General features: G+C 35.0%; 1 protein-coding gene across 2 annotated transcripts in view; it reads right to left on the bottom strand.

Annotated features, from left to right (window-relative positions):
* Window positions 1-25,840, bottom strand: part of LOC138700080 (uncharacterized) — a 433,777-nt gene that overhangs the window by 162,711 nt on the left and 245,226 nt on the right. The gene's annotated exons all lie outside the window — the stretch shown is intronic.

Genomic DNA, 25,840 nt, shown 5'->3' on the forward strand with positions numbered 1-25,840 from the left:
TTCTGCACATTTAAAGGACAAAATTCAAATTCTTTCAGACATTTATTATCATAATACTGTGCTCTCTTAAATTGATTGAGCATATTGGCGATTAAATCAATGGCTTTCCCAAAACACGCTATGAACAGTTTCCGATAAAACAATTTTTATCTCCAAAAGAAAGCAAAAATGAGCAAAATTGTAGTAAACGATTTTGTTTCAAACATCTCAAAGAAAAACCCCCTGAAATTACTGACATTACTTACGGTTCACCCTGTATATGAAACAAACGAGATCCTAGATGAATGAAGCAGTCATATCTATATTCAAAGAGGGCAATAAGAGAGATTAAAAACTAATATATGTATTAGTTTACATCATACCTTCTATAAAATCTACTCCAACGTTCTTTGTAAAATACTTCAATACATAACTCAAACCTTAATTTTTGAAACACAGAATGGATTTAGAAAAGTTCGCCCTTGTACTGATGCAACTTTCTGCCTTAAACTATTAAGAGAAAAAATCGTGAGTTTTATTTAAAAACACTTTTCACTCTTATTATAATGAGAAAATTCTGAAAGTAAGAAATCCGCCAATTAAACTCTGTCATAATAGATTATACTAATAATAAAATTGAAGCATAAATTAGTTAAAAATTGTCTCAACTAACTGATAACAAAGGAGTATGTCAAGTTTGCAGTCTCTCCCGAACACTATTTAATACATATTTGAATTGAATAATTCAGATACGCGAAAAGGAAATCATTGGGTTTAAAATACTCGTATAGGCTATCAAGATTATGACATAAAAACAATACTATTTGCATGTGGTCAAGTAGTTACGTAATATAGAACAACAAAAACAATTTACAATAATTACCAATACACAATCTCAACAAAGTAACAGAAAAGTATGGAGTATGGAATAAAATTTCAATCGAGAAAGGCACAACCAATGGCTTTTAAGGGATAAGATCCAATACGGAGTAAAATAGTAATAAAGTAATAAACAATAAAATTAATTAACAAACCACTTAATTATCTATGATTCTTATTATTCTATGAAAATTAAAACGGCATTAGTGGCATAACAATAATTTCAAAACCTTTAAGAATAATAGGAATTACTAATAAGACATGTATGCCCACCAATTCTTTAAATAGAGCTCTAATAATTGTTTATTTGCCCGCCGAGTTAGCTCTGTGGTAGCGCGTCTGCCTCCAGTTTAGCCGGCCCGGGTTCGATTCCCGGCGGGAATCCGTCGGATGCGGAAGTTAAGCTTGGCGGCCCCTATGGTGCTACTACGTGCCGACATCGGGTTTCCCCTTTTCCCTTCCTCACTTTCATAATCATCCTCACTTATTCCCCACATTACACTTACATGAATACTTACACGTACAGTCACCATAGTATACTACATAACTCTTCACAGATATACATCATGCATAACGTGGCCCGCCGAAGTGGTGTGCAACTTGAAAATGGGTCACAGTCCTACCATGTATCCGCAATATGCGGAATCGGAATTACACAAGTGAAGTGGTTAGGCATTAGATATACACACATATTGTTTATTATAGTCGAATAAGGTCTGAGGAAGATCTCTAAAACGGCTATTACATATACCACTCAGACCCAAAAGAATCAACCAGTAGTCCAAACCCATATAAAGTTATGTGGTGATAGTGATAATGATGATGGTGATGACGGTTATTCTTAACAGTTAAACTCTGGGGAACATGTTATTATGCTTAATGCAATACCGGTAACACAGTCCATTGAGCTAATTAATAGGCCTACATTTTTCATCTAACTTGAATTAAACGCATAACATAGGGTGATACGTTTGGGTATGGATAAGTTAAAAACACTATTAAACACTTACTACTGAACTTTATTTGTTGAAACTTTGAAAGATGGGAGATTTCTCAGAACTCTACATGACCCTCAATGCGCACTCTGCACAATTCATAACGGTAATGCAATTCAGCCCATGTCCGTTGTAACATTAGAGGGGTGATTAGTTGTAAAGACATTAATTTTTACCTTTAGATCATCAATGTTCCCGGGTTTCAGTGACTAGAGGGTGTCTTTAACAAAACTACACACGAAAAAATTAGGAGTTAGATCTGGGGAGCTTGGGGGCCATAGCGTATTGTCTTTTCTGCGAAGAAGAATGGTCCATATACTTCATTGTGACTCACTCCACACCATAAGTTAACTTTTGGACTTGACCTTTGAAGCTCGTCGAAGAGGAGTGGGTTTTCAATCAAGAAAGAACTTCAGAAAAGTCTTATGAAATTGTGTGTGTTTACTTATTAAGAGAAAAGGCAAGTTAATAATGTTAGACGGAATAGACCGCTTCTCGTACTGGGTTTCGCCTGCGACCTCCTGCATGTTCTCTTTTTAAACATAGAACCTCTTTCTACAAATATTCGATATCACAAACATTATGGAATCGTATTTAGGTACACTGCTCCCACCATAGTCACGTCGAAATTCTCCTTGAACTCGTTTCATTCATTCATTCACTCATTCATTGTGTCCTGCCTAAGGGCAGGTCTTTCACTGCAAACCCAGTTTTCTCCAACTCGTTTAACACTCTCAAATTTACCATACCAAAGAACACATTATAGTAATTTAAATGATTCTACGATTCTCATTTCACATTATGCATAGTTGATTTTCATTCTTACCATATATGGAAACTCCCATCATTTAAGCATAATATTACGAGCAAGAAATTTCTCATATTCTCATAATAGTTTTATGATAATAAATTAAAATTATTGATACCCAAACGGATCAGCCTGTATATTTGATATAGATCCATCTTAATATAATAGTGTGACATTTATCACTGCACATATTTGTCACGTCCCTTTGGAAATAATGTAAAGGAAGTATTTCTTGAGACGCTTTGTCCAGTAACGTTTCACAGCATTACCATTAACTAAGGTACGTCAGAAAGTCATCGAAAATAGCAACCATGTTACTGTGATGGCACAACTATAACAACATCTTGTTCCGTTGCAGTTTTTGACATCTGTCATGGAGTGAGACGCAGTGAATGAACTTGAAGTTACATAGTGTGACACAGACAAGTGCGCAATATAGACGCATCTCTTAGGAATTATTCTAAGACAATTTGTAGTCAGGACATATCAACTCCCAGACTTCCTGGGCTTACACTACGAATATGTAGCACTGGATGAAACTTCATCTTAGACTTCAATACGTGTTTCAAATGACCGCTTCTTGACCAGGGCAGTAACTCCAAATACATCTTAGTGAAGTATCGATAATTTCTCGGAAGGCGCCTGCATAGCCTATATGAACAAACTTTCCACATTTATTTCGTAAATTTCGAGGTTTGTAAGATCACACTAAAAGTGATTAATATTCGTCAGTGTTATAAATTAAAAAAATTAATGCCGGCATCATTTCATACAAAGCTGATTTTAAAATTGCGTGTCGGCCATTATTGAGAGTGAAAAAATGTACGAAATTTGAAGAGAGATGACCATTAATGTTTACTGAACATACAGTCGGTTTCACCAACATATATATTAAAATTTAAATATGTTTATGCTCGACCATGCCGAAATGTACTAATTATACACCTGGTAGCAGTACTTTAATGCATGTCATTATAGTACACCTATTCATTAAAGTTCAGGCTTTCGATTATTCTCGGATATGCAATCGAAAGGTAACGAGGGAAACGTCACGGAGGCTGGAAATCCAATACTGTCGCAGAAAGTTATATTGTGTTACTATAATAATTAGCGTTAATTGTAAATAATATTCAAATAAATTCAATTTGTCGTCTCGTTTTTAATTTCTAAATCAATTTCCAGGTTATACCAAAATTAGTTCATGTTATTCTCTACATCAAGGTCAATGACATTATTGTTCCTCGGAAAAAAAATCAACACTTTCGCGTCTGCGCACATCTCACACGAGCTATGCACAAGGTCACTTCCGATCTTGAGTCAGATACAAATAAAATGAATAAGTCTGAATAATTTCAAGTTAGAAATATGATCGAGCATAAAAAGTCGTATGAAACTTGCCTATAGTGGTAATTAAGACGCTAGTATGAAAATTATGAAACTTCATAAACAAACATACTTGCGTATTAATTACTATCATTATAGGCTCGTTGCATAACGTACTTTACTAATTTAATCATATATTTTACACAACTGTTTCATGAACTGTTGTTAACTTTAGGAATTTGTTGAACTGTTTATTAATGTAACATCAGAATTTCCCGTTTTAAAAGCGTAACAATAGGGTAAATCAGGCAAATATGGGCACCATACGGCATTTTACTCTATAACTTGCACTTGAGTAATGATAGGCCTAACAGCTTGAAAGAGTATATATATTTTAAAAGGTATAACCCATTCAAAGGATAAAATTATTATTTTATGTCGCATATTTATATGCCTTTTATTATTACAAGTGCCCATATTATCTCCACTGTAAGTTTAGTATGGGCACATATGTACGGTATGTTGGTAATATGGGCAATTACTTACAAATAGCTTTTAAGGAACCCGCAGGTTCACTGCCGCCCTCACATAAGCCCTCTATCGGTCCCTATCCTATGCAAGATTAATCAAGTCTCTATCATCATATCCCACCTCCCTCAAATCCATTTTAATATTATCCTCCCGTCTACGTCTCGGCCTCCCCAAATGTCCTTTGCCCTCCGGCTTCCCAACTAGACTCTATATGCAATTCTGGATTCGCCCATACGTGCTACATGCCCTGCCCATCTCAAACGTCTGGATTTAATATTCCTAATAACGTCAGGTGAAGAACAAAATCCGTGCAATTCTGCGTTATGTAACTCCATTCTGCTGTAACTTCATTCCTCTTAGCCCCATATATTTTCCTAAGAACCTCCTTCTCAAACACCCTTAATCTCTGTTCCTCTCTCAAAGTGAGAGTCCAAGTTATACAACAATCAACACAACAACCGGTAATATAACTGTTTTATAAATTCTAACTTTCAGCTTTTTTGAGAGCAGACTAGATGACAAAAGCTTCTCAACCGAATAATACCAGGCATTTCCCATATTTATTCTGTGTTTAATTTCCTCCCGAGTGTCATTTATATTTGTTACTATTGCTCCAAGAATTTGAATTTTTCCACTTCTTCGAAGAATAAATCTCCAATTTTTATATTCCCATTTCGTACAATATTCTGGACACGAGACAATAATATATTTTGTCTTTTCGGGATTTACTTCCAAACCTATCGCTTTACTTGCTTCAAGTAAAATTTCCGTGTTTTCTCTAATAGTTTGTGAATTTTCTCCTAACATATTCACGTCATCCGCATAGACAAGAAGCTGATGTAACACGTTCAATTCCAAACCCTGTCTGTTATCCTGAACTTCCCTAATAGCATATTCTAGAGCAGCGGTTAACAAACTTTTTCAGCCACGGAGCCCTTTTTGAAGCAAAATTTTCTCCTGGAGCCTCAAGAAATATTTAGTTATTAGTTTTTATCTGTCTACGTTCTATGAAGCATATTACAAACTCGTGTACACAAGATCCTTCGCACGAGCCCGTACGGCCATTCGTGCTATAACTATGCATAGTTTGAATCTTCAAAGAAAACAAAAATAATACTACTAATAGTAAAATAGTAAAACAACAATTGTAAATAAATTTGAATTGGAATTTTGATTTTTTTTTAATTTGAACAGTTATTATTGTTACTACCGTTATCATTAATTATCACAATTATAACTAATCTAACTTCATACCAATTTCACAAAGAATAATAAAAATAAAATAAATGTAAGATATGAAGGAAAAAAACAGTGAAAAACACATACATACATACATACATACATACATACATACATGCATACATAAATATATATAAACAATTTAATTCCTAATTGAAACTGCACCAAATAACCCAAATAATAAATATAAAGGTAATACATAAAAAACCATACACACGCAATAAAATACAAATAGAAAAAAAGACACAATAAATACAAAAAGAACATTATCCCCTAATTACTTCATTCGCTCAGTGTTAATACTACTCATTACAACACTAATAAATAACTCTTCCCCTTATTTCCTCGGCTCCCTCCCCCTCGGCAAGTTCCACCCTCAGCTGTCGAACTTTTGCCATAAATTTTTCCATGCAGTCACAGAATTTAGCATTATTTAATATATCGTATGTTGCCAAATGCCCCCTGCTAGATGTAATGAAGGACTCTGACAGGAATCGTTTCCTCAGAGCTTCTGTGGCTTCACACTCCGATAAAATATGGTGTGATGTCTCGCCTCTACCGCAAAGAGGACATATTCTCGCCCCCTCTTCGTTGACGATTTTAAGTGCCCTCCAGGCTCCTAGACGAAACCAGATTAAGGATATTACACACGATACATATATGGAAGTATGAATAATAAGTTATATATGGCTACATTAATAAAGGAAACAATAGTAAAAAAGTACTGAAGATAATATTATTTAAATCTACAAAATTATATAACAAGTAGTTAAGATATTTAAAAACATGTTACAATGTTACATATACACCCGAAGTTAATGTGAAGAATATGCCTACTTCCTGCGGCAGAGTTTGTCAGTGTCCGGTGTCATAGAAGTCAGTTGAAGACATAATATATCGTCTTCTGCGTCCAAACAAGCTCGATATTTTGTTTTTGTAGCCGTGTACCTCGAAAAGTTTGTTTCACAAAGGTACGTAGTACCAAACATAATACCAAAAGGCGGTAAGAGAAATTTTTCTTCTGAACTTAACATCAAAAGATGCTTCCCTAACGTAGCCCAAAATTCGAGAAGTGGTTTGCCTGACAGTGGCTTTCCGAAACCATGTCTATAAGGACCTGATATTCTGCCGCAGTGAGGGCTGCTGGTTTTTACTTAACTGGAAATGGATCTACAATCCACTCACATTTCTTTAGAATCGATTCATGAGTGTCCCTTTAAAAGTTTTTTAGTTGGTCATTTAACGACGCTGTATCAACTACGAGGTTATTTAGCGTCGAGGAGATTGGTGATAGCGAGATGGTATTTGGCGATATGAGGCCGATGATTCGCCATAGATTACCTGGCATTCACCTTGCGGTTTGGAAAAACCTCGGAACAAACCCAACCAGGTAATCAGTCCAAGCGGGGATCGAACCCGCGCCCGAGCGCAACTTCAGACCGGCAGGCAAGCGCCTTAACCGACTGAGCCACACCGGTGGCCCTTTGAAAGTATGACTTTATATTTTCAAGCAAATTGTCAAGGTGTTCTTTCATTATTGCTATGAATGAATCATTCATTTTTATGTTATTTTCTTCTATAAAGTTTGATGACAATGAGAAACATGTCTAGTCCTTCTTCTCGACGCTTTCCATGTAGAATCCTATCTTTTTCTTCAGCACGGCAATTTTGTCATTAGCATCGAATATAGTCTTCCGTTTACCTTGTATGGATGAGTTAAATTCGTTCACTTTTGAAAAAATGTCTGCCAAGTAACATAATTTGCACAACCATTTCTGATCATTCAAATAATCTGCTAGGAAACTGTTTTGACCATTCAAAAGTGAAGAAACTTCCGTTCGAAGTTCATGTAAACGGGACAACACTTTACCGCGCGACAATCATCGCACTTTAATGTGTAATACTAATAACAATGACTTGTGTATACTTCCCATATTTTCACACAGGATTTTGAGTAGCCTACACTGCAAAGGTCGTGCCTTAACAAAGTTGATAATTTTGACGGAATTGTCTAGTACCTGCTTTATTATCGCTGGCATTTTTCGTTGCGAGGGCGTGTTGGTGTAGTACATAATGACTACTTGTGCAGTTTTTTTTAACTTTCTTTATCCTTGTAACAGTGCCCGCAACAGGACTTACCATGGCCTTTGCGCCATATGTGCACACGTCAATGCAATTGTTCCACGGTATCGAGTTTTCAATGAAAAAATAAAATTCAGTACCACTTGTAGAGGATGGCAATGGCTTGCAGAAAAAAATATCTTCATGAAAGAACTTGAAAATTCATACCGTCATTAGGGGTTACTTTGATATTGGGGGCTACTTTGATAACCACTTCGATCGATTACTAAAATCGAATTCGCGCGAAAGACATCAGAATGTGGCCAACTTTGGATCTCGTGTTGGCTGCTCTGTTAAACTAGTTATGGGATAGCGACGGTGCTATATAAATACTACATGTTGAAGAGGAGAAATTAAATATTTTGTGGTTTATAAAGTGAATGAGGATTTCTGATACCTGCATAACTTTGAAGCTACACAGGTAAGCATACTTATAAATGAATATTCAATTCTATCTTCAAATAAAGTTGTTCTTTGGCTTTTAAAGTGTAGCTTGTCGTTCACTTGAATGTTGCAGTATGCACACCAGTTACGTTGAAGTGTCACGGGGTAACTTTGATAGAGAGGATGGAGCGAAATTGATAATCTAGTCAAACATTTAAAATTACATTTATATTGTTTTAGACGTTATCGCTGTTCGTCCAGAGCTACTATGGTGCGAGATTATAAAAAGGAACTAGGTTCTCGTCAGTACAACAATTTTTCAGATTCTTCAGAGGAGCCTGGAGACATATTTTGATGGAGTGGAAAGAGAAAATCCTCGATTTTCAACTGTACCGAAGGCTAATTTTCCAAGCTTGATGAAGAAAGGATTGATCCACATGGATAAGACAAAGTTACAGACAAATACTAATAAACAATCATTTCCCGGAGGTACAGCACAGTCTGAAATAAAACACATTTTGATAAAACAGTTCCTTTTCTACGGGCATTTGTACTTGCAATGAGAAAGAAGTCCTCAAAAAAATTCCGGAGCCTGTAGAAGTTGTTGAACAACAGATTGAGAGTTGCCTCATGGCATTTCTTCAAGAACACTGATTTGGGAATTCTAGTACAGCTGGCTCTATGATGAGAAAAAAAGAGACGACTCAATTTTGAATCAGGGAAGAGTATAGTTACTGCGTCTACTTCAAACAACAAAGGCAGCAATGATGACGAAGAGCTTCAGGTGATTTGTGTAAATAGGCAGATCAAAGTTTCAGGCTTCAAAATTCCAGAAGATGCTAACATATGAAATAGAATTAGAAAACCCAAAAACAGGAAATTTCATCCTTGCTAAGTTTATTTATAGTAAAGAAAAGAAAATCTTCACACATGTCTTTGAAATTTTGGACATGGCATCAAATGGGATAGTGATTCATGGTCTCAAAAGAGCTGATGAGAGTGAAACAAAATTTAAGCCAATTGACAGAACATTTCTAATATTTCAATGCAACACATCATCAAGATTTTACCTTCTTCAGTTTCAGAACTAACTGACAATTCCATGATTTATGTCTTCCCTATTGTTCTTGAATTCAAGTAAATTCTAGTTTTGTTTCCATTATTTTTATGAAAAGTTGATTTAGTTTGTAGTCTAAATTAATTATTTATGAGATTGGTAATGTTTTGATAGAACAAATTTGATTTCAACAATTTATATTATTTTCTATGTCTATTATAATGCACAATGAGCCTTTGTACTTTTCTTGCAAATGAAATACTAATGTGGTATTTGAAATGTCCTTTAATTATAATTTCATTTGCTTAATTTGCCCTGATTTACCTCTATAATAGCAAATCTCACAACTTTAGTTTGACTCTATTATGTCATCTTCGGGTTACCACGGAAATCTGGCTTTAAATAATGGTATATCAAAGTAGCCCCCATCACAGTTTAGCTTTGATAGTGTGATCTTTATTTTTTTTCACGGGTACAAATCAACACATTTATTTTCTTACAAATAGGATAGCAAGGTAAAGACAATCTGATATCTACATATTTTTTATATGTTAAAATGCTAAAAAATTGAACTGTAACCATAAAAAATGTAAGTTAAATCTATCAAAGTAGCTCCACTTGACGGTACCGCACAAACGTCATTAACACAGCTAATCCGACAACGTCCATGGATTCAAGTTGTAGCGAAAATTTCGTTTAACTAATACGGGAAATTATATTTTTTACATCTCTTAATAGATTCTGGATCGATTATGCGCAGTGTTATTTGATAAGGTTAAGTTTGCAGTTTTTCGTCCACCATGCACTTCACTACCTTCACTAATAGTAGTTTCATAACAGTTTCAGCAAGGGTATGAGGTTTACCAGCAAGAGCCAGATCATGACGAACCAAATACGACGCTTCCAGTGCTTTCTCGTTATTTGTCTTTACATGAGATAAAAATGTTGTCTGAAATGCATGGAGTTCGTCACTTTATTTTGAAGTAGTCTGCAGTTTTATTTGTGAATTCAGGATGAGTTTCGAAACGCCGTCTAAGCTTGGCAGGGAACATAGAACTATTGGGCAAAACTTTGTTATATATCACACATTGTGGAAGTCAATCAACAAACTCAGTGAAATCCATGTTCAAATTTTAATCACAATATTATACTTCCTTTCAATACCTGTACACTTGGCATGGTAGACTCTGAGGCAGGATCTTGTTCAGCATATTCTGAACTCAATTCCGAGGAATTCGCACTATCTTCTTTGAAAGTAAGGTTACAGTTGTTGTTATCTCCCTTTGATTGAGCATTGGTTGATGGCTGATGACTCTTAGGTCTTGGGTAGCCCGTCTTAAGCCACAGCTCCATTTCAACGAAAGTTTAGCTAACACTTGTGCAATCAAATTAATATGCAGGTATATATATTTTTGAGGCAACGTAACAGTCAATAGATTATAGGTTCCACGTACCACGAATAACAAACGCTGCCTGCCAGGTATATAAAACATAAAAGAAATTTCGAGAATTATCGAGTACTTGGCAAGCAAAAAAGATCGAGATAGTTCCAGTGACGAGTAAATCTATTATTGCTGCTTCTATGTAGCAAGAAGAACGGAAACTACTTTCTGAGAAAGTATTTTTCGCTTAATGGAAGTAATTTCTGTTTTTACCGCTAGAGACTAGATGGAAGCAGAAATTTTTGTGATCTTCATAACTGTCGCGGACGGAGCCCCTGAGAATCATTCGCGGAGCCCTAGGGGCTCCGCGGAGCACACTTTGGGAACCGCTGTTCTAGAGCGAAGTTAAAAATTAAAGGTGATAGTGTATCTCCTTGCTTTATTCCGCAGTGAATTGGAAAAGCATCAGACAGAAGCTGGCATATACGGACTCTGCTGGTAATATGGGCAGTATAGAAATTAAGTGCATTTTAAATTTTGAAGCCTATAATCAATACAAAATACATGTATTTTATGCTTTCTACACTAACCATTCATAGAACAACTTTATTGGTGAAGTCACAAAACAATGAACAAATAAAAAAAACTAATATTTAAGTAAACACTGAGACTACATTAAAAATCGATTTAACACATTCAATGAGGAAGAAAGACCATGAAAAATATTTTAAGTAATGAGAAATGTTATTTCAAATGAAATAAATCCCTAAAAGACTAAGAACAAAAGCAAAAGAAGCCAAAATAATGTTCTAAATTTAGTTTGTGAAGTCATCACAGCAAAATGAATCAATTTCCATCTCAACACATTCTTTATGGTACAAAAAAGTGCATTTTCCTTCACATTGTACTCACATTTCTCCATTTTGTTCAGTATAAAAATCTGCTCCACATATAGAACAAATGCAGGAAGCATTTGTTGAAGAAGATGCGTTCGTATTCAAGTGCTTTCAAGTTGCTGATTTTCTAAACTTATTGACTCTTGTTGCCACTCTTCCTTTGGTAACTTCAGACAAACAAATGAAAACAAAGAAAAATATTCTAGCTCTTTTAGAAGATAATATTCAATTTGTATATAATTTGTATTATAATCAAAAAAAATTATACCAATGAGCATAAACAATTATTATTAAGACTGTCCTGGTATTGAGGAGGAAATTATAAAATCATTCCATTTCGAGATGTACTGTCTGTTAATGGATGTACAAATGAGCCAGAAACTCAATCAGGTATCACTCTACATATCACCTATTAAATGAGATGAAAATATTTCCTCGTGAAATGCATGCTCCTTTATTTTCAGTGAACCAGTGAAATACCATTTTAACGTAAACTCATAAAATATAATTCATTCATTCATAGTGTTCTGCCCAAGAGCAGGTTTCTCACTGCAAACCCAGCTTTCTCTAATCTTCTCTACTTCCTGCCTTCCTCTTTGTCTCCGCATATGATCCACATAGCTTACCTTAATGCCGTCTATCATCTGATACCTTCTTTTCTCCCGTTCACCATTCCTTCCCGTGCATCCTTCAGTAAGCAGTTTCTTCTGAGCCAGTGACCTAACCAATTCCTTTTTCTCTTCCTAATCACTTTCAGCACCATTCTTTCTTCATCCACTCTTTCCAACACAGCTTCATTTCTTATTCTATCTGTCCATTTCACACGCTTCATTCTTCTTCATACCCACATTTCGAATGCTTTTATACGCTTTTCTTCACGTCGTCATAATGTCCACGTTTCTGCCCCATACAGTGCCACACCTCACAGAAAGCACTTCACTAGACCCTTCCTTAATTATTTTTCCAGAGGTCTGCAGAAGATGTTCCTTTTTCTATTAAAAGCTTCCTTTGTCATTGCTGTCACCTTTTGACTTTTTGGCAGCTGCTCATGTTACTGCTTATAGTATACCCCAAGTCAGCAGAAATGTCATTGCGCTGACTGTTACTAAGTGACTTTGCAGGGGCAGGCAAGGAATACATATCCCCCTTCCCAACCAACCCTTTGCAGGTACATTTTACAAGCAACTACCAGTGGCGTAACATATAGCTAGTGAAGCATGGCTCTTTCCAAAGGTAGGAAACGTGTATTTAAAGAAGAATGGGAGGAGACGTATTTTTATTGTTCTTATGGAAACAATAGTATGTTTATTGTGCTTGAGAGTTTTAAAGGGCATTTATCAACACAATATTAAACGTCATTATAATGTAGCCTATGCCATAAAGAGCATCAGAAAATCACATATATTTATGAATATTTTAAATCCAAATTGCAGTACGAAGGGCAATAGCAAAACGTAGTAGATATGTACGATATGGTGCGATCATTCATTACAATGATAGATATCTGGAAATGAAATATGAGGGAAAAACAGTTCCATCATTTCCCATGTTTACAGCCTCTTTCTGATATTTCTAAATCAAATTTAAATAATTATGCTCATCTAAATCTAAAAACAGAATTTGAACAACGGAGATTCGGTGATTTTAAAAATATTGCAAATGATTTCTAACTTTTTGCGAATACTTTGACCATAGGCATAAACAAGGTTAAACCAGAGATGCAGCAAGTAGTAGTGATACATATTTACAAACGCGGTGCAAAGACATATGTGGTTTAAATTTATTTAAAATTCTGTCTACGAAAAAATATGCTTCCCTTAGGTTATTTGAGGCCAATATAGCGGCTATGTTTGGTTCCACTTACAGTTGCGAACATTTTTTTTTTCAGAATTGAAGTTTGCGAAATCAAAACAAAGATCACAGCTGAAATATGAAAGCTTATTCGCTATCTTGAGATTCATTACTTGTGACATAAACTCAGAATTCTGTGGCACCTTGAAAGGTACGGTACAGTAAATGTTAAGTTTGTGATGGCTGCACGCCACTGATATCTGAGCGGGCCCTCAACCCTCCCCACAACCATGCGACGTCATGTGTATTGCTGGTTGCATTGCCTGATGTCATCGTGAGTACAATTTCTGCCGATGACTGCCCCAAGTGTTTGAAGCTGTCCACTTGCTCTACTGCCTCAATATCAAGGCCAAATAGAGATATGCGTTTCAGAGACATTTTTATTTACTGATGTAACAGTAAAGAACACAAGATCTTAATACTCAAAACCAACATTAAACTTTGCGACCGCCCAAACATCATAACACTTTTCTCTCATGTATTGTTAAACTTCATATCAATTTCAAGAAACATTTTAATTCAAGTTATAAAGTAGTAGGGGCTACTTAATAATACTTGATTACACAACATCGTTTAGGAATACATTATTATAAATATACTCCTACTTATTTAATTAAAATACTGAATACTGTTTGGCAACTTCAAACACTTTCCTTTTAGATGGTGATAAAAACTTAACTGTTAAATCGTTCAGGCGGAATCTGCGATTAAAAAGCAGGTGCAGCTGTTGGGAAATAATTTGGAGGCTGCGTAATGACTCAGATCACGAATATAGTACGAAACGTGTTTCCACGCGAGGGACAATGACAACAGGCATCTAGTCTGGGTTGCAACTATAACATGTTAACTTTAAACTGCTGGTGCAGAGTATTTCTCTCAAGTAACATTCACCTTTGGCCTTGACCTTTCCAGAATTGAGCAAGCAAAGAGAAATACACCATTATATACAGGCGACCACCAGAGCGTAGCGACAACATGTGCATTCTCTTGAAATCGAAAAAAGAAGAAAAAATCTCGGTGAATGGAGATAGAAACAACTTCAAATTCAGACCTTTCCTTAAGATATTTCCAGTGTCCTCTGATTTAAAGATGCAAGAATCTATCAAATAAATTAACTGCTTCATTATTCGCCTTCATATCTTTTCATTTCACTTCATTAATTGATTTAAAAATTATTTGAATAATTGTTTCTTATGACTACAGCCCGGATGTATGGTAAAATGCCTTTTTACTGGATGGAAGTAAATCATTATTTTCATAGATATAAATGTACTTTGGGGTAAATCAAAGTGATAGGGCCAATTTTTATTTTGCCTTTTTAAGGCATTTCTTACAAATTCAATAACAAATGTCTTCTTTGCCATTTTACAGCAATATTTGTTGTTTATTTGCAATTTTATAATTAATTGTAATGTAATGTGTATGCAATTTAAAAATCATAAAGCTGATTATTGGTATCGTGAAGACATGTCATTATATTTGTAATTGTGGATTGTCGAGAATTATTCACATTACGCCAAAAGTAGTAAAGCACGAATATTAGCAGATTAAGCACCGAAATAAATTACTTTTATTTACTATTGTTATAAGTTGTCAAGTAGCATTTTCAATTGTTAGTTTTCACATTTTCAAATCTTATTGTTACAATTTTGTGTTACACGTGTTTATTATTGCAGGATAAAGAAATTTCAGTGAGGAACAGTCAGTTATTGTCGGGTGACAGAAGGTATAAGATCGGTTAGCTAGAATGCTTAAATTCAGTAAACCATTGAAAATTAACTTCATGTTTACGTTAGTGAATTTGGTGCCCATGTGTTTTCAACCCATGGAAGAGTTTTGTTATGTAAGGTTTGTGAAAAGACAGTTAATGATGAAAAAAAAAGTATTTTGTAAGTCAACATGTGTCAACTACGAAGTAAAAATGTGAGTTATGCTGATATAATTTAAATTTAGTGTTAAATGATTTTTTTTTAAATTGCATAATGCCTTTTTCAAAATTTATTGTGCCTTTTTTGCCTGCCTAAATATCCGTGCTCCAATTATGACTGTATATTGGATTCACATAAGAAACACAAATTCTTGAGGTCAAGACATAATAAAAGATATTAAACGACCATTAATATTTTTTCAACCTCAACTTTGTATTTTCATCTTGCTATAAAACAAGTTATTGTAAATTCAATGTATTTTTTTGAGTTCGTGCATATAATTCATAAGTTCAAACTGCACACAACAAACATTCATATTATTTTCGTTAAAAATGTATATAATGCATACAGTAACATTTCTCGAATCACAATGGGACAAAAAAATAGTTCGACTTATAGAAATTTCGGGTCATTGAAATTTCATTGGACAATTACAAAATAACATACTGTTTGGCCATAAAAGATTACATATGCATGAAGGATTATGTTTTACAAGAGACGTAGTGCACTACTGTAGAAAAACCACTCGCACAGATATTAAATCATGTGTAGGGGAGACCCGGGCAAAATGAATAACCCGGGCAAAGAGAATAATGCCTATTTCTTAGAAACGCCAACAGGTAGCGCTTTCTGCTATGTTGGGGAGGAATCCCTACCAGATTTTGCAGCTGGAACTGACTTGTCGTCATTCCAGCTAGTAAGAGAAGAAGTCAGCGTGTGTTTGAAGAAAATTGACTGTTTTCTTAAAATATTTCAAGGTAAGAGAAACATATGTACAATATACAGTACTGTAGAAAACCTTTGTTATGTGATAGTAATATATGGGCGATTGAATTAGTTCTAAAATGCCGTACTTACGAAGACGATTATTGACGTTTATGTTTGTATAAATTTAAATGAAAAGCGAAGTGGCGTCTGCGGGCAAAGTGAATAGGGCAAAGTCGATAACTTATCCGCTTTACCCTGCCACCTTTTTTGACTATATAAGTGTCAGCTGTATTTGTCTATGTATTTGTCTATTGTAATGAAGCGTGTTAGATCATTTTACATAGTGGAGGCATTAAATCACACTAATTAAATTATAAATCAGTAACACTGATTTTAATTTTTATTTAAAAATGTCGTAATGTGTTTTCAGATGGTCTAATTTTTCAAGAGGAAGACGGAGCAAGCCAAATGGTCTGAAGAAGCCATGAAGAAAGCACTTGAAGAAATACAATCTTCCAATCAGTGGTTCTGCTACCTGGCCATACAACCATAATGTGTTTGTTGATGAAGATTTTGCTCCAGATCAACTTACAGATCGCCCACTTGAGACATAAATCTGCGAAATGACAGCTGGCTCAGATTTAACAAATTCTGTAGTACAGCTTCTTCAGCGGCTGAAGAAACAGTTAATGGTCACTTAGAATCAACCACCTCCTTGATGTTGGCATATACAGAGATTGACGAAATATTCAATACATCAATTACACTCAGATTTTCAGTTCCGGTTACACCAAAGCCCTCAACATCGTCAGCAGGAGAACACAAGTCAGTTCTTTTGATTTAGACTAGTGCCAAAAGTGGATGCTCGAAAGATACGAGTTAAACGAAGACAATGTCAGCCCTCTGAAGCTCTTACATCTATACAGATTAAAAATGTTGAAAGAGAAGTAACTTATGGGCAGGAGGAAAAGCAAAAGAAATCCAAATCTTCAGCGCCAGTGAAACGTCGACTTGTTCAAATTTGTATTTTGTACTAATCTAACGTGCTGTAAAGGGCCGTAATAACATTTATTATCGTCACATATGACTCATTAACATTGTGTTTATGTGTTGATTTCATTTTATTATCAGTGAATAGAAATTAGATAGAAAGGTGAAAATGTTATAAGTATATTCACCGGGCAAAGCGAATAATTAACTATATTTTCTTTCTCAAATCATATCACTCTCCGTAGGTACGAGAAACGAGTTGCTGTTTTGTAGATATGTGGACAACATGTGTCACAACCAAAGTCATGAAGTTTTTATTTCGAGAGCACCAAAATATAGCCTGTGGCATTGTTTGTTCTTAGCTTATCCGCTTTGCCCGGGTTTCCCCTAAGGAAGGACCTTTGGGTGGGCTGGGCTATTATCGACGAAAAGAATAATTTTCCTTTTTCCACGTTCAAACTTTTTGTTAATCCGATGGAGCTAAGATTCAGTCGCAGTCATCCAAGCCTTTTTGTTGCTTTCATATTCAAGAGATAACGCCATGACACCCTTAAATCACAGGTTTTGATATTTGCCGATTATGAGAAGTTTAAGTTTTTCTGTTTCCGTCTTGTTAGCCGCTACCATCACTGATAATCTGTCTTTACTTCTCAGCCCCCCCCCCCACAAACTTTTCTCCTTAAAAAGCCAGTGTTTTTACTGGGAAGCATTTAAATAAAAGTCCAGTCTATTGAACACGTTTCCTGAACTGTATTCCTCTAATAGTGGTGGCAACACATTGCGCCGATAATGTTCACAGTCTACCTCCGATACTGCAGCACCTTCCCCCGGTATAACTTTCTGCACAATTCGGTTTCTAACTTTAAATTTTTCTAGCCATCCTGAACTAGCTTGGAAAGTTTCGTAACCTAAGTTTTTGGCCAATTTTTCTGCCTTTTCGCGAATTAGCCTACCAGTAATGGGAATATTTTTGTCCCTAACACACTTCACCCACTCAATCATACCCCTTCTAATTACGAAAAAGTAGACGTTTTAAATCTTTTCCTCTGTGACACTATAGAATTCTAGATATAGAGTATTTTCTGTCTCTTGGGATCAAAATTTTGCTTCTAGATATCGAAAATTCTAAATATCGAATTTCGGCTTAACGATGTCATTATTAACGCGTAACGTAGCTACAAATAAGTAATACGATCGGGATCTAGAAAATTCTTCCAGAAATAGAATATTCGAGTTATAGCGGTTCGAGAAATCGATGTCAGACTGTAATAGCTAATCAGGAAGGGAATATCACTACGAAAACCATGTAATATCGACCATATTCATAATAGAACTTACACTAGAATATTTGAATTTTAAGAAAAAAGAGGAATGTTAAAGCGAGAGTTACAGTGATAACATTTAACAATAAATAATAAATTGATCAGCAGTGTTGAGAATTATATGCATCATATCGGCGTTGATTTTATAAAATCTCCTCTGTGATTGTGTACAACATAATTTTTCAGGAGGATGAGAAAATTAAGTAAGGCCTATATGAGAATATGAAGTGATTCGGTAGTAGGCCTAAACATTGGTCAATGTGATCAACATAAATGACATCATTGAGAGTCAGTGCAGGCCTATTGATATTTATTTTTTTCTTCCTCCTGAAAAATTATTTCTTATACTATCACATAAAAGGTTTCATAAATTCAACGATAAGTTTTAAAATATGAATGCAAAAATTCTCTAAACGTTCCAAACATAAGCATGGGTAATTCAGGAGGAATAGCATATATTTCAGGATGTGGTACTGTGGTCTATTCTGAATAAAACGTTCATATAAGCAGGGGGTCCAATTTCCATGCGTAGGGTGATACAGCTGTTTCATTATTACTCATAAAAATCCTAAAAAATTGTTTTAAGCAACGACAAGTGACTACGTACAAAGAAATAATACGTGTCGCTTTTCTAAGCATTGTAATCAGACAGCATTGTTAACAATAGATGCAGAGAGACAGCAGTTTGTAATTCACTTGGTTTCAAAGATGTGCACGATCTTCCAGCATGACGAAGTTGCTTTACATTTTAGCCGTCAGTTGATGCATCATATAAATCTCACATTTTCCGAACGATGGATCGGCCGCGGTGGTCACGTGAATTGGTCAGCAAGATCTCCAGACCTTCCTACTGCCGATTTTTATTTGTGAGGGTGGACGAGAGGTGATGTGTACAAAAACAAAGGGACGAATTGGTCGCTCTAATTATGAATAGCACTGCCCTCATAAAAGAATGACAAAAGGACCTCAGAAGAACAAGAGCGGAAAAGTGCATTGAAGTGTTAAAATGTAGGCCTATTAATAGACGTAAATAAGCAATGGCCTATACAATGTAATCTTTAAGTCATTTATGTTTACTTCTTGCCACTTTTAACGCTTCTTATGCGTAACATTCAAATAGATTTATCTCCACACTCATTGAAAATTGGACCTCATGTTTATAGGAACTTTTTTACTCATAGTCAGAATAGTCAACGCTACCACCCCCTAAAACATATACTATTCCTTTTTAATTATTCTGCATTTACACGAATAGCTACGAACAGATGCACTTACGAGTATATATACTTAGACCTACTTACAAATGGCTTTTAAGGAACCCAGAGGTTCATTGCCGCCCTCACATAAGCCCACCATCGATCCCTATCCTGTGCAAGATTAATCCAGTCTCTATCACCATATCCCACCTACCTCAAATCCATTTTAATATTATTCTCCCATCTATGTCTCGGCCTCCCCAAAGATATTTTTCCGTCCGGCCTCCCAACTAGCACTCATACGTGCTACATGTCCTGCCCATCTCGAACGTCTGGATTTAATGTTTCTAATTATGTCATATGTCAGATGAAGAATACAATGCGTGTAGTTCTGCATTGTGTAACTTTCTCCATTATCCTGTAACTTCATCCCTTTTAGCAAAAAAATATTTTCCTTAGAACCTTATTCTCAAAGACCCTTAATCTCTGTTCCTCTCTTAAAGTGAGAGTCCAAGTTTCAAACCATACAGAACATCTGATAATAAAACTGTTTTATAAATTCTAACTTTCAGATTTTTTGACAGCAGACTAGATGATAAAAGCTTCTTAACCGAAAAATAACAGGCATTTCCCATATTGATTCTGCGTTTTATATCCTCCCGAGTGTCATTTATATCTGTTACTCTTGCTCCAAGATATTTGAAGTTTTCCATCTCTTCGAAGGATAAACCTCCAATTTTTATATTTCCATTTCGTACAATATTCTGGTCACGAGACATAATTTTATGGTGCAATTCGATATAATCTGAAATATTATATAAATTATTTTTTTTTATTTTTTTTTTTGTGTTAAAATTAATTGATTGTTTTTGTATATGTTGTTGATTAAATTTTTTTAATTATAGTTTATTTTCATTGTAAAGGTTATATTATTAATTTATAAAAGTAGATTTATGTTGTACCTTATGTATCAGGGTTTATTAAATTATATTATAAATTTTTTGTTTCCCGATGTTGAATAATCATATACTTTGTCTTTTCGGGATTTACTTCCAAACCTATCGCTTTACTTGCTTCAAGTAAAATTTCTGTGTTTCAAACTTTTTGTTAATCCGATGCAGTTATATATATAAAATCCACTAAATATTAAGTATATAGCACACTAACATTGTATTGCTTACCGTAAAATTCAAAACACTGTCGTATAAATTGAAATGTTCAATTTACAGATTTCCAGAAAGAAAACATTTAGTTATAATTTGACATCTCTTATTTCAGCTAAATAATTTTTCAGGAGAAAAAATTTCGTTTTTTATTATGGGTTTATGAAACTGCTGGAAAAAGTGATATTTTCACAATTTTCTACATAAAATATTCTCATGTAACGTATTTCTTCTATCAGTAAAAATAAATAAGTCTAATGCAATAATAATTACGTTAACTGGAAAATTGTTCTTCACATCACAGAAATCGAAGGGACAAACGTTAAATTCTGCAGACTGGAATTAATATCTAGGGGAGACCCGGGCAAAACGAATAACGCGGGCAAAGTGAATAATGTATATTTCTCAGAAACGCCAATAGGTAGCGCTTTCTGCTATGTTGGGGAGGAATCCCTACCAGATTTTGCTGCTGGAACTGATTTGTCGTCATTCTACCTAGTGACAAAAGAAGTCAGTGTGTGTTTGAAGAAAATTGACTGTTTTCTTAAAATATTTCAAGGTAAGAGAAATATATGTACAACATATAGTACTGCAGAAACTCTTTGTTATGTGATAGTAACATATAGGCGATACTATTAGTTCTAAAGTGCCCTACTTATGAAGAAGATTATTCACGTTTATATTTGTATAACCTTAAATGAAAAGCGAAGTGGCGTTTGCGGGCAAAGTGAATAGGGCAAAGTCAATAACTTATCCGCTTTGCCCTGCCACCTTTTTTGACTATATAAGTATCAGCTGTATTTTTGTATGTATTTGTCTATTGTAATGAAGCGTGTTAGATGATTTTACATAGTGGAGGCATTAAGTCACACTAATTAAATTATAAATCTGCAACACTGATCTTAATTTTTACTTAGAAAGGTCGTAATGTGTTTTCAGATGGTCTAATTTTTCAAGAGGAAGACGGAGCAAGCCAAATGGTCTGAAGAAGCCATGAAGAAAGCACTTGAAGAAATACAATCTTCCAATCAGTGGTTCTGCTACCTGGCCATACAACCATAATGTGTTTGTTGATGAAGATTTTGCTCCAGATCAACTTACAGATCGCCCACTTGAGACATAAATCTGCGAAATGACAGCTGGCTCAGATTTAACAAATTCTGCGGTGCCAGCTTCTTCAGCGGCTGAAGAAACAGTTAATGGTCACTTAGAATCAACCATCTCCTTGATGTTGGCATATACAGAGATTGACGAAATATTCAATACATCAATTACACTCAGATTTTCAGTTCCGGTTACACCAAAACCCTCAACATCGTTAGCAGGAGAACCCAAGTCAGTTCTTTTGATTTAGACCAGTGCCAAAAGTGGATGCTCGAACGATACTAGTTAAACGAAGAAAATGTCAGCGCTCTGAAGCTCTTACATCTATATCGATTAAAAACGTTGAAAGAGAAGTAACTTATGGGCAGGAGGAAAAGCAGAAGAAATCCAAGTCTTCAGCGCCAGTGAAACGTCGACTTGTTCAAATTTGTATCTAACGTGCTGTTAGGGGATGTAATAACATATCGTATCATCTCATATGACTCATTAACATCGTGATTATGTGTTGATTTCATTTTATTATCAGTGAATAGAAATTAAATAGAAAGGTGAAAATGTTATAGGGATATTCACTTTGTCCGGGTTAATTATTCGCTTTGCCCAGGTACACGTGCAAAGCGAATAGTTAACTATATTTTCTTTCTCAAATCATATCACTGTCCGTAGGTACGAGAAACTAATTGCTGTTTTGTAGATATATAGACAACATGTGTCACAACCAAAGTCATGAAGTTTTTGATTCGGGATCACCAAAATTTAGCCTGTGGCATTGATTATTCTTAGCTTATCCGCTTTGCCCGGGTTTCCCCTACATCATCATCACACTTCTGCTCATAACTGCAATCCCTTACCACCTTCCAAATCATTGACTTCGATCATTCATTTTCTGAGCAAATTGTAAATATATTCGCAAAATTCCAATAAAAAGGTGTAATGTAACTATTGTAAACCGATTTGTAGAATTCCAGTAATAATGTGAAATGTAAGTAGCCATATTGTAAACAGATTTGCAAAATTCCTGTAAAAATGACAAATGTAAATAGACTATTGCAAATGTAATAGATTTGCAAAATTCCAGCACAAAAGTCAAATGAAAATACTGTAAACTAATTTGAAAAATTCCCGTGAAAAGATCAAATGCAAATACTGTAAAAATATTCGCAATAACAGATCGAATGATAGCTAGTGGAATACTACTGTGTCAGTCACAACTCTAAAAAATAATTCGGAAAATGCTTTCGCAAAAAAAAAAACAGTACACTCCGAAAAATTGACATTAAGGAAATGTTTCTTTCCGCAATTTCGCTTTCGAAATTATATCAATTCGGAATTTTCATTAGGAAAATACCTATTTCGGAATATTACTGTTCGGAAAACTTTAATTCGGAAGAAAGGCTGGGAATCTCATTTTGTATGCATTGGCACCATCACTACAATGATGTGTAAGGAAATTCGCTTGACGAATTTTCTTTACTAGTGTATTCCTTCCTAACACACATAAAATAGAATTTGGATAATTTCGTTTTGTATTGTTTCATAAGTCCCCTTGAAACAGTGACCTTCTCTAGATGGACTCCTTTGATTGTTGTTTAGTTAACTGTCCGAAGACAGGTCTGAACCTCACAATTGACACCAACAAGGCACTATCTATGAGGAAACTAAGTCAGGGGATAATGAAGTAGGGTGCCTAGTTCCTTACCCCGATAGACCGTTAAGAAACAATAATTCCGTTTAGAAATTTTGTAACCCTCTGAAGACACCGAGATCACTTGCGAATTTAGTTTTGTCTAATCCTCTAACCGCCAATTCAAATGCTCCGTAGAATCCAATGCAATTTATAAAGCCATTTAAGGTTCATGCTCATAAGTTATACTCTATACATTGATCTTCTGTATTCTCTGTTTGTCTAGTATTGTTTAATTTCCAAACAATGGTAGGCTTAAAGTATTTTTAATGTACGCCTTCGAGGTTTCCTGTTTTTGATCCTGTCAGGTGATTTATAACTGCCACACCTGTTTTGGTCAATACAATCTCCGCCTCCAAACAACAAGCATGGGAACAGTGCGCTGAATTGTTATTTTCACGGCCGAAAATACAATTATGTTTGTAATAAATTGATTAATTCAACTTACGTGTGTACTGCCTCTTCTTACTCCTTTATGTTCGATGGTCGTCCTAAATTTTTCGTTTTCAACTTCTCCGCCAAATGCAAACACATGTGTTTTAAAAGCAGACTGGACTCTGAATTCATGTTGAAAATGTATTAATTGAGTTACTGTCGAGTTTAAGTACGCAATACTAACAGCAACAAAAATAATCACTAGTAATATTGTCACTGTCACAAAGTTTGCATGCCGATTGCCACTACCATTCGCAATACAAATCTCTACGGCTCCGTTTCTGAAATAATAATACTAGATACGCGCGCTTGAGAAACGAGTGAGAATTTCGATAATCAGCTGGGTGCAGAGCAACTGTCACACCTCGCTGAATTGAAGGGAAACGAATGTTGCGTCGGTGTTAAAAACGAGTCGCTTGCTCAGAAAGTAGTTATTTAAGTATGACAAATTTTTAATTGTATAGATTTCAATGTGGGATGCCATATAGAACGAGCTATTACGAAGATTCAAACATATACAGCATGATTCACAAGGATTTACCGTCCCTTACGGAACTTATATCCGAAGACATTCTGAACAAGAAATGTCATATAAACATTTGTCATTTGAAGTTGTTTGTAAAATACCATTATTCTTGAGTTTTAAGGGCAAAAGAATATTATAAACAAAGAATGAACTATTCAGGAGTAGGCCTATCATTTCTTAATTAGCTAGTATTCTGAAGCTAAAAATGTGTTGTGAATTCCATAGGTGCTTCGTACAGAATTTTTTTTTTCGATTTTTTACTACAAAATTATATTTTCTTACGAATTTATCACAAAAAGTATTACAAATCACGCCACACTGGTAAATTCTTTAAGACTGTACATTAGGATGCATAACTAAACTGTAAATAATCAAGTTCCTGAAATGTATGATTTGTAACAATTTTTTTGGTAAGTGTGAAAGAATGATGTCATTCTTTTAGTTAAAAATTGAAAAATAAAATGTGTGCAAAACAATTTACAACACATTTCTAGCTTCGGAACACTAGCTAATTAAAGAAATAACACTTCTGAATACTTCATTCTATATTTTGTAATATTTCTTACCCTTAAAACTAAAAAAAAAAAAGGTATTTTACTAACAACTTCAAATTAATGTAACTTTGAAAATAATGACTTTAGGACAAATGTTTATATGAAATTTTTTGCTCAGAATGTCTTCGGAAATAAGCTCTGTAAGAGACGGTAAATCCCCGTGAATCATCCTGTGTGTGGAACTCTAAGAAAAACCCTGATTGATAATGTCAGAAAGGAGACTACCTTGAAGTTCTACTCTATAATGTCAATTTTATTTCAGTTCTTCTTTATGAATCTGAATGTTGAACACTTACCCAACAATAAAAGAGTAGATGGGAACATGCCGAAATGCGTTTCTTAAGATCTGTGACTGGATATCGTCTTATTGGGCACAGACGAAGTAAGGAAGGAAGCTATAAATTAATATAAGATAGCATTTCAGTAATAAAACCTATCGGATAAAATGGATAGAACACGTACAAAGAGTTTATCAGTATTGACTCGAAAGAGTAATGCTGGATTATTACCCTGAAGTAGAGGCCGGGGGCGTCCATGTAAACGATGGAGAGAGCAATTAATAGGCATAAACACTGTAAGTAAAACAAATGAAATTGATAATATCCTCGGGGGAACCTCTCATTCCTAAAGCGGTGCGTTCCATGTGGCGGATAGGGGAATCCCTTCGTCAGGTTTATAATAGGCGGGTAGTTGGGAAATAAAACACTACCCAAGAACTAGACAGATGGGTAGTTAGGACCCCTCTACAGAAAGAAACCTGTCGAGAGGAGGAATCCTGGTCCTCC

Source organism: Periplaneta americana, chromosome 5, assembly GCF_040183065.1.
Source record: "Periplaneta americana isolate PAMFEO1 chromosome 5, P.americana_PAMFEO1_priV1, whole genome shotgun sequence".
NCBI classification, from domain to species: domain Eukaryota; kingdom Metazoa; phylum Arthropoda; class Insecta; order Blattodea; family Blattidae; genus Periplaneta; species Periplaneta americana.